Raw genomic sequence first — 11,203 nt, 5'->3', positions numbered from 1 at the left:
AACAGAGAGTACCTTAGCCATCAGTGCTTAAAGGAAGAATGCCTGGACATAAGAGCCTTCAAATCTATCAGTCAAGCTGGGATACAATTGAGTTATGGGAGTGCGGGACAACTGTCCTTAATTTTCATTTTCTCTTTATGAAAAAGGTCCCTTTTTTCCCTCTAAAAATGACTGATGTTAAAGACTTTGTTTAGTTGAAATATGAGGGAAGACTTGGGCAAAATGAAATAATCCCTTTGCAAACATGAAAAGTCTTCATGGAAACATTCTGGAATGACAACCGAAGTGACTTGACAGTCTGAGAGGACAGGATACTCAAAACCAATGCAGGGCCAGACAGTGCATTGTAGTGTATTACCGGGAATGGACATTCATAATGCTGACCCCACTTCATGAAGAAAAGATGGGTGTAGTCACTATTCTTTGCCTCAGAAGTGAGGGAAACAAAGCATTTTTGAGGTGCTTCTATCAAATATGATTAAGGAGAGCACAATATGGGGCTTGGCTGTAGATACACTTCAGATATTTTGTAGTATTTATGTATATGGAACAATTTTTCCTTAATGGTGACAGGTAAATACAGTATCACTGAATTTTGATTTCCACAAAGGTTTTCCTCAAACCTGATGAGAAAGAGAATATATTTTGTACTTAGAAATAAAACCCAAGAGAGAAACAGGAGAAAAATCAATATTTGGTAACAGGAGTCTTAGGTTCATTATTGAATAAAACTGGAAGAAATCTCATAAAATTCTCTGAATCAACCTCATGTCTACAGATTAAAAAAAATGTCTAAAAGCATCAGGATAGTTTATAACATATTATCTTCTGGGACCCCCCCCCCACAACAATGCCCACATATTTTCTGAGAGCTTTCTAAAGAATTCTAATAATTTTAGTAATTGTGATAAGATATTCTTTGCAAACCTAACCCCAAATTTTCCCCCTTAAACTTTTTAATAATAGCATTATTGAGATATAAATCACATAATACTTATCCTTTTAAAGTGTACAGTTCAGTGGGTTTTAGTACATTCTGAATCGTGCATCCATCACCACAAATTTTAACACATTTTTATCATCTCTAAAAGAAACCCTGTACACATTAGCCGTCACTCCCCATTTCCCCTTTTCTTATCCTTTGGCAAAAAAACTAATCCTCTTTCTGTTTCTACAAGGTTGCCTATTCTGGGCATTTCATATAAATGGAATCATACAATATGTGACCTTTCAAGTTTGACTTCTTTCACTCAACATAGTGTTTTCAAGGTTTATCCATGTTGTAGCATGTATTATTACTTTAATCCTTTTTAAGGCCAAATAATATTGCACTGTGTGGCTATACTACATTTGTTTATCTATTCATTAGTTGATAGACATTTAGATTATTTCTACTCTTTGGGCTATTATGGATAATACTGCTATGAAAATTTGTGCACAAGTTTTTGTATGGATATATTCTTTCAATTCTTTTGGGTATATATCTAAGAGTAGAATTGCTATGTAATATAGTAATTCTACCTTTAATGCTTTGGGGAACTTCTAAACTGTTTCCCAAAACGGTTGCAATAATTTACATCCCCACTAGAAATGAATGAGGGTCCCAGTTTCTCCACATTCTTGCCAAGACTTGATATCATCTCTCTTTTTGATGATAGACATCAGAGTGGGTATGAAAGGCTATCTCACTATAGTTTTATTTGAATTTCTCTAGTGGTGTTGAACATCTTTTCACCTGTATATTGCTCCTTTGTATATAATTGGTATATTTGTGTATGGAGAAGTATCTATTCAAATCCTTTGCTTACTTAAAAAATTGGATATGTCTTTTGTAGTTGTAAGACTTCTTTATATATTCTTGACATGATTCGATTCTCTTATCATAATATAAATTGAAGATATTTTCTCCCGTTCCATGCATTGTCTTTTCACCTTCTTGATGGTATCCTTCAAAACACAAAAGTTATTAATTTTGATGAAATCCAATTTATTTTTCTTTCATCTCTTGTGCTTTTGCTGTCATATCTAAGAGAACATTGCCTGATCCAAAGTCACAAAGCTTCCTGTGTCTTTTCCTGAGAATTTTATAGTTTTTAGTTCTGCCATTTAGGTCTATGAAACATTTTGAGTTAATTTTTGTGTACAGTCGAATGGTTCACTTCATTCTTTTGCAAGTGAATATCTAATTGTCTTAGTACTGTTTGTTGAAAAGACTGTTTTTGTCTGCTTTGAATGGTGCTGGCATCTTGTTGAAAACCAACTGACCATGAATGTAAGGGTTTACTTTTGGACTCTCAGTTCTATTCCATTCATCTATATGTTTAGCCTTATGCCAGTACCACAATGTTTTGATTTCTATAGTTTTATAGTATTTTCCCTTAAATGTATTTATTTGTTTTAATGTTTATTTATTTATTTTGAGAGAGACAAAGACAGCATGAGTAGGGGAAGGGCAGAGAGACAGGGAGAGAGAGAATCCTAAGCAGACTCTACACTGTCGTTGCAGAGTCCATTGTGGGGCTCTAACTCATGAACTGTAAGACCATGACCTAAGCCGAAATCAAGAGTTGGATGCTTAACCGAGTGAGCCACCCAGATGCACCTTCCCTTAAATTTAAACCAATTTCCTTTGCTTATGCCAGAGAGAACAACTTGACTGTCCCACCCTGTCATTATAAGTCCTTCTTTTCAGTTATGAAATGTCTTCGCTGGAAGAGAACTTAGCAACTAGCTGGCCCAGTCTCTTCATTTTATAGATGATGACTCTAAGCCCTAAAGGTTTGTCTATAGGATGCAGTTATATGGGCCTTCCTGCATACATAGTACCAAGTTTAAGAAATCTCATCTATTTGTCTATTTGCTCCAGACTTCTTAAAAAAGAAATCAAACATCACACACTCTGTACTCCTGCCCAATTCTATTCTTCCCACTTCCGTCCCTGGACTAATTACCACCCTGAATCTAATGTGTATCATTTCATGTTTCTGTACTTTTCTAGGACAAAGACAAGGTAGTATATTTTTTAATTATTCAGCAATATTGTTTTCTCATTTGAGCATTTTTTAAAAGATTGTATTTTTAAGTAATCTCTACACCCAACGTGGTGCTCGAACTTACAACCCTGAGGTCGAGAGTCACATGCTCCACTGACTGAGCCAGGCAGGCGCCCCTCATTTACCATTGTTTTGTAACATGTATCCAGGTTGATAGACGCAACTTTAATTCAGTCATCTTAAATGGTCTATCATATTCCATCTAACAAATATCTTATATATCCATTGTCCTGTTGAGAGACATTTATGTTTTCTCCTTTTTTTCCCCCTATTGTAAGCAATGCTTGTGTATCTGGCTTCATGTTCAGATATGAGAATGTCTCCAGTGGAGAAATACCACTGGAGAGCAGCAAAGGGCCTGCAGCTTTTTAACTAGATATTGCAAATTGCTTTCCAAAGTGCTTCTTATAGCTCCTGTTTCTCACATCCTCACTCATATTTGATATTGTCACACTTTTTAATTTTTGCCAGTCTGATGTGTGCATAAGAGTATCTCATTATTTAATTTGCATTTCCCTGATCCCTAGTAAAACTGAACTTTTTTTTTGTATGTTTATTGGCCATTCGTTTTTTTCCCCTTGCATTACATGCTTAAAAAATACATTTCAGAATACTGTTTTTCCCCCTCCAGTATGAAATTGCTGCTTTGTATTTAGCCTGTAGTTAAAAATGACTCCCCAAAGCCTAGTCTGTTGCTACCTCGAGTGCCGTCTTCTGCTGCTGCTGTTGCAGCCACCAACACCGCATTACTGCTATTCACGGAGTGGCTACTCTGAGCCTAGAATATTTATTATTCTAATTCTCGCATGAAGCTTGCAGACACACATGGTAATTTCCATTTTGAAGATAAGAAAACTGAGGTTTAGAGAGGCTAAGTGATGTATGTAAAGTTATATAGCTAAGAAGAGATGGGGTTTTATTCACATTCGAATTCATCTTCAAGAAAAGTCCCTTTTCTTTCCTAAAGATTTTTCTTCCATCTAATTCTTTCTTTTTATCTTCTCTCTAAATATGTCTCCTTGTCCCACTGATTTCTGTACTGTTTAAAGGCAATTTTCTCAATTTCTCAGGAACACTTCAAATTTTCTTTCTGTCTTCCAACACTTACTTGGTGATACATTGAAATTTCTTATCTACAGTGTTAATTTTTGAAATGAATTAGTCATTGTTTTCAACAAATAGACTGAGAAGAATGGATGCTAAAGATGTATCATTTGGACCGGTATTGGGAATTTCCAGGTGAAGAGTGAGTCATTTCTAACTCCATGGAACATGTATGTTTTTATCTGTGTGATCTATGCTTCATCACGGGCGGAAACTGAACTAGTCTAAAATGCTATGTTCTTCTGGAGAACATGTTGATGCTTGCATATTTTACACACAAAATAACTGCTACTTGATTGGTGACTTGTTCTGATATCTCAGGTGCAGATGGCAATCTGGCCTGATCTGCCTTTATTCATTCATTCTATTCAACAAGCACGCATCTAGCTCCAATTATGTGGCAGGTACTATGCTTGGCTGTGGGGATAATAATCCTCTATCTAATGCTTATTGAGTGTCTCCTATGTGAAAAGCACTGGGATAGGTTCTTTATATGCTGCTCATCTCATTTAGTTTTCCCCAGACCCTTACAGGGTTATTGACCCAGTTTTACAAATGAGAAAACTGAGGCTTAAGAAATTAAGCAACATGCCCAATGCCATCAAACTTATAAATGGTAAACACTCGATCAATCACACATATTACTTGGTTGACTTATACATTAGGCAATTGCCAGTCAGGCCAAGTCCTTATGTTTGATGACTTATGTCAGAGTCTGGAGAGAAAGGAATGAGAAAAGTACTGGCAGGGAGGGAAAAGGCAAATGCTAAGGTATAACGTGAAGCATCTGAGTGTGGGTTCCAGGTAAGTACCTAACCTCATGAGGACGCTGGGACATGACAGTCAGGCAAGTAAAAGGCAAGCATCAATAGCTTAAGATTTTGCATGTTACGAGAGCAGTTGTTACCTTTAGTTGTTGGAGGTGGGTGAAGTGGAGAAAAAAGGCCTGTCTCTTGAAATCGAAATGAGTAACATATGTATCTCTCCTTAGTTATTTATTTTTGCGATTAATTAATCAGAGACTTTATTTATAACTGATTTTCACAAAGAGCAGCAGAGTGGTCAATAAACAATTATTTTCAGGCTTACTTGTTGGAAGCCATACCCTGACCTACATTGCTTTGCAGTGGGTTCTGAATGTGGCACAAATGGATTTAATCATTATTAGCATCACTATTTTTATTAAAGGTGAAATATGACAAAGAAGATTCATGCTTGTCAACAAGTCTACTTAGCACTTCATGGTTTTCTTTTTCAAATGTGCTTTTGCAAATATTAAACAGACAAATGATTTTACTGTGATGTGAATAGAAGCCACACAGCTGTAACTCCACGGACTCTGTGAATATGTTCCCTGCAATGTCAATTAATTTTGCTTCCTGAAGCATATTCTTTCATGTATAGTTTCATCCATGCTGTGTGTTCTGCCTGGAATGATTAGAGGCCTGCTAAAGTGGATAAAAATAACAAATTAAAAACAGAAAAAACAACAAAACATAATAGCTTTTCAGGAGCGAGGCCAGAACTCAGAGTCTGTTTTCTTTCCATTTTCTATGTTTTAATTTATAGTGTAAATTAATCGCCTTTCTCCCACCCCTTGATAAGAATGGTCTTTTGCACTCTATTAACCCCAGGTTCTAGAGAGAGGCAATTTCCTAACAGGTGAATTAACACTAGATAACATTACCTCAAATGCCAAGTCATTTAATGTGTAATTGAAAAAAAAAATTTTAGGAGGAAGGAAAGCAGTGTCTTAACTTAAAACACACACACACACACACACACACACACACACACACACACACAACATTATAAAGAGTCTTTACAAACTAACTATAGACTCCCTACCTCCCGCGAGTGATTTGCCTATTAACAAAGCACAAGAACAACTCCCACTACCAGTACACGAAGAAATACCCCCAATTTCCAATTACTTTCGCCGCTGACAGTTCAGTGGACTGTTAAGACGCATTCGGCACCATTGTGCGGATGTGGTGAAGCCAGGCGCCTCTTTTTGATTATGCAGTAATTAGACTGTTCCACTAATGGAAGGAGGGAAAAAAGTTTCCAGAGAAAATGACATCTAGTGAAGCTCGCTTTGAAAAAAATCACCAGCACAAAAGAATAAAGAGTAACCTTTTTGTCACGAACACTGTGAAAGGCTTTACGCGTTAACTAAGCTGCATTAAAAATGAAAAGTTGGAATCTCAAATTAGCTCAGGCATAATTGTATGTTTGCTTGCAAATAATAAAGCAAATAGGTGATTCAGACAAGCTCATTAGTCAATAATAAGGCCTTTCAGAGATGTACACAAGAGACTTTCTGGACGCAGACAAGCATCTCTAAGAATTCCGGATTCTGTGTCTCTGCTCCCTGAATTCATTGAAGATCCCTTGACAGTGTTCCAAGAGTGGGAGCTTGCCCTTTTGTCCTTGAACTGGCTTCACCTGAGAGCTCAGCGCTTCCTGTAGGTTATTAATGTATTAGTCACCCTATAAAAGTTCCCTTGATTTATTTTTCTCGTGGAGAATTTAATTCCTTCTCCTCTTAAAATTAAAAACTCAATTCAGTACTGCTCTTTCAGTCTGGCCCCAACACCCACAGCCTTCTTTTCCCCTTTTCTCCTTTTCTTCCCACTTTTTTTTCTCACTCAACTTTGTATTTTTAGTATTTTGTGTGAATGTGACATTTTCCTTTTTACCTATAGAATTTCCCCATTCTCTCTCCCCAGTGTGAATTGAAAACAGCAATTCTTTATTCAGTGCGCTGCAAATGACTGGCAATCTCTTGCAGGTACGAATATAACCAAATGTCTCCCTTTTTGGTCTTATAAATTCTTAGAAGCTTGGATGCCCTTTGCAGTTTCTTCTCTGTCTCTCTCTTTCTCTGTCTCTCTCCCTGTTAACAGACATAGTAAAAAGGGTTTGGAGATGGAAAATGTTGAAATTATCAGTTAAATGCATTGCTCTGATGAAAGAGAATTTTTATTTATATGGGTTTTCATGTATTATTGGTTTATACCTGATTCAATGTCTGCATAATGGTTCTCTGGTTCTGTTTCTCTTTTATATGGCAATTAACAAACATTATATTTTTAGTAGATTGCCATGGTGACCATATTTTTTAAACAAAAATCCGGGATTCGGAATCTGACAAAAGATTTTTGTGCCAATTCCGCCATTGAGAAACACATTGTTAGATTTAGATTGTGAGATGGTGACAGACTTGAATGCTAGGATCTTTCCTTGTTTATGGGATGACAGGACATTTAAAATGAGGATCCACAAAGGTTTTCAGCATGGGGCTTGATATGGTCAAAATAGAAGGGCTTTATGGGCACTGGGTGGCTCATTTGGTTAAGTGGCCGACTCTTGGTTTCGGCTCAGGTGATGATCTCACGGTGGTGGTGAATTCGAGCCCCAAATGGCACTCTGTGCTAAGAGCCTGGAGCCTGCTTCAGATCCTCTGTCTCCCTCTCCTTGCCCCTCCCCTGCTCATGCTTTCACTCTCTCTCTCTCTCTCTCTCTCTCTCTCAAAAACAAATGTTAAAAATTTTGTAAAAAAAATAGAAGGGTGTTATGTACAATTTTTAAATACTAGATATATCATCATTTTCTCCTCTCTCAGGAGAGCATATTTGAAAGAAAATGTGTGAAAGTGAAACTGTTCATGGTAGAGCCTCAAAGATCCTCTGTTTTGTTAAAAATCACATTTTAAAGTATTTTCCCTATTAATACCTCATTACTTATATCACACACGAAGATTGATTTTAAAGTACTCCACGGCTGTTATGAACAAATGAGTGTGTCATGACACCTTGGTTGAGAACTGGTGATTTAAGATATGGTTCCCTGTGTCAAGGAACATAATGTAGTTTGAAATTATTTGTGATTCTCTACCTATTATTGCCAATGGAGAAAGGGGAAAAAAATAAAGGGAAGAAATGACAATTTAAAAGGGCCCATTTCAAATATGAGATTTTTCATTTGGCAGTCTTGACTACCTCTCCCATCAACATTATTACTGTCATTAACATCATTAGTGTGATCACTGCCATCATCAGACCCTGCAAATCTGGGAATAACTAAAAAGGACTCCAGGTGTCTCTGCCCTTGAGGGCCTTTGTTGTTGCCCAGCATTAAAAAAAATACCCTAAAAATTAAAACAAAAACAAAAACAAAAACAAAATGCCCAACAACCAAAAAAACTCTTTCAATAAATACTTGGAAAGTGTATTTTTTTAATTAAATTACCCTTAAAATAAATGTTCTCAGACTTCTCTAGTATGTATTTAATACCACATACTTCATTCACTATTAAGGCATATAATATATAAACTGAAGTTGGAAAAGCAAGGTTTCAACAGTAACAACAACAACAAAATAAAGCTGCTCCTTTTTATGAAATACTGGTGTGAGTTATATTTTTACAAGAAGAAGAACGTTTTAATTGAAACATGCTTTTACATGCACTGGACTGCTCATTTTTAAATTAACCTTGCAGCAAGTTATCTGTTAAATAGGACACATTTTTTTTTTTTTTTTTGGGCAATAGAAATAATTGCTTCCCCTTTTTTTAATACCTGTTTCAGAATTTTTTAATCCATATTTTCTTATATTGGATTTTCTTAAAGTTTGACATCCATTCAATGTGCAATCTTTTTGTTTCATTGTATAAACAGAGTATACATCAGAAAATATATACCTGGGGAGGTATTATGATTTTAATTCCCAAAATTGTTGAGGGATCTTGTAACACTTGTGACCCAGAATGTAATTATATATTTATGAATTTATTTACGACCCCAGATGAGGAAGGTTGATTTTTTTTTTATCTTCCTTAGCCTATACCACGCCATCACTGTAACTTCATGCAAGGCCTTTCCATCACTGTCTCCTATTCCTGTAATTATGCCCTTCTTCCACAGCCACTTTATTCTGTTTAATATATACTTTTTTGTTTACATTGATTTTTGTAAGATGCATGTTTTATTTGTCCGTGAGTATGTTTAGTGTCTACAAATGGCATTGGTATAACATTGTGTTCTTTCACTGTTCCACTAAGCAGTATCTATTAAAGACCCATTCATTTTGCTGTGAACGTGGATTGGATTTAAAAGTTAGGAAGGAGCAGATTCCTTAGTGCCCCTGAAATCACGGTTGCACTATATGCTAACTAATTTGGATGTAAATTAAAAAAAAAAAAAAAAGTTGGGAAGGAGCTGGCAAGGAAGCAGCCTTCACTCTGCTATAGAGTAAGAGAAATCTTAGGACTGGAATATTGAAGCAGGTGTGGATTAGAAACCCAGACTGAGGGGCGCCTGGGGGGCGCAGTCGGTTAAGCGTCCGACTTCAGCCAGGTCACGATCTCGCGGTCCGTGAGTTCGAGCCCCGCGTCGGGCTCTGGGCTGATGGCTCGGAGCCTGGAGCCTGTTTCCGATTCTGTGTCTCCCTCTCTCTCTGCCCCTCCCCCGTTCATGCTCTGTCTCTCTCTGTCCCAAAAATAAATAAACGTTGAAAAAAAAAAATTAAAAAAAAAAAAAAGAAACCCAGACTGATACATAAAACATACAAAAGCATTATTACAGGATATTATTAAGTACCCAAATATGAAGTACATGGTAATTGGTAAAATTTCAGAGGGGGAAATCTGAAGTAAAGGATGGAGAAGTATAAGAAATCTACAAATGGAAAGATTCAAGATTTGAAAATGCATCGGGAAAAGAGATTTAGGTGATGCAAGTAGGGTGAGGGGAGAGGAGTCACAAAAGAGCAATGGAAGCAGAGGCATGAACTTGGAGGCTGCAGGATATAGGGGAGTGAGAAATAATTTACACGATGCATTATAGATTCTTAGCAAGATTGGAAAGGTGGTTTTTCTACGGGCTTGCTCTGTCTTCTTTGTGAATATCTACTTCTTTTAACTGATTGCCTTCTGTCTCTGCTATTACAGACACCTTCCCTTATGTGGTTGGGGCAGACAGTGGCAATAGCCCTGGCCTACATCCTCCATACAAATAGTAATCCTTGGTGAGGATATTCTCTCACCAAGAGTCTGTTTATATCTAAATTCATGGATAGACTATTCCTAGTTCTTGGGTATGTATTCCTTGAATCCATTGCTGAAGGCATGGGAATGGAATACCACAATTGATCAGGCCTCTACCACATGCCCAGGTCTTAGATATGAAGCAAGCAGCCCCTATGATGGAATATCTCACAGGAGACATGCAGATGCAGGAGGGTCACAGTGCCTCCAAGAAAAGAAGGAGTCAGGCAGACACAGCAACAGATACAAAGTTTCCCATTTGTTCCTGGCAACAGTTCCAAGAGGCAGGTAGGACAGGAATTCCCATTCTCATTAATAGATGAGGACACAATGCCTGACCCAAAGTCACATAATTTGTAAGTGGTTGAGCAAGAGCTTGATTAAAATCCACTGAAGATTTTAGAGCAGGGAAGTGAAATGATTAAAGTGATACTTATGAAAGGTTAACAATATAGAGAAAAGCCCTAACAGTTATGTTTTATTTTTGAACAAAATTTCCATCAACTCTTTAAGTTTGTTTTTTTCCTATAACCTATAACCTGTGAATCATACAACAGTTCTTTAAGAATAAAATACAGAAAATCAATGCCAAAAGCTTTTCATTATTTAGAAAAATGTATCTAGGTCTTAAGCGCATGAACACGCACACACTCACACACACTCTCTCTTTCACACAGAAACAGTCCTGTTATGTTTATTGTGAATTTATGGTAACCAGGAACCTCTCACCTGTGTTACCCATATTATATCACTTAACCCTCACACAACGGCCTTATGATGGAGGCTCTACCTTCATCTACATTTTATAGAGTCACAGACAGGTTAAATAATGTGCCCACGTTCAAGGCACCTGGGTGGCTCAGTCAGTTGAGTGTCTGACTCTTGGCTTAGATCATGATCTCATAGTTCGTGGGACTTAGTCCCGTGTTGGGCTCTGTACTGACAGCCTGATTGGGATTCTTTCTCTCCCTCCCTCTTTCTGCCCTATTGTTCTGCC

The sequence above is a fragment of the Felis catus genome, chromosome D3 (genome assembly GCF_018350175.1).
Source record: "Felis catus isolate Fca126 chromosome D3, F.catus_Fca126_mat1.0, whole genome shotgun sequence".
NCBI lineage: Eukaryota > Metazoa > Chordata > Mammalia > Carnivora > Felidae > Felis > Felis catus.
This window is presented reverse-complemented; position numbering follows the sequence as displayed.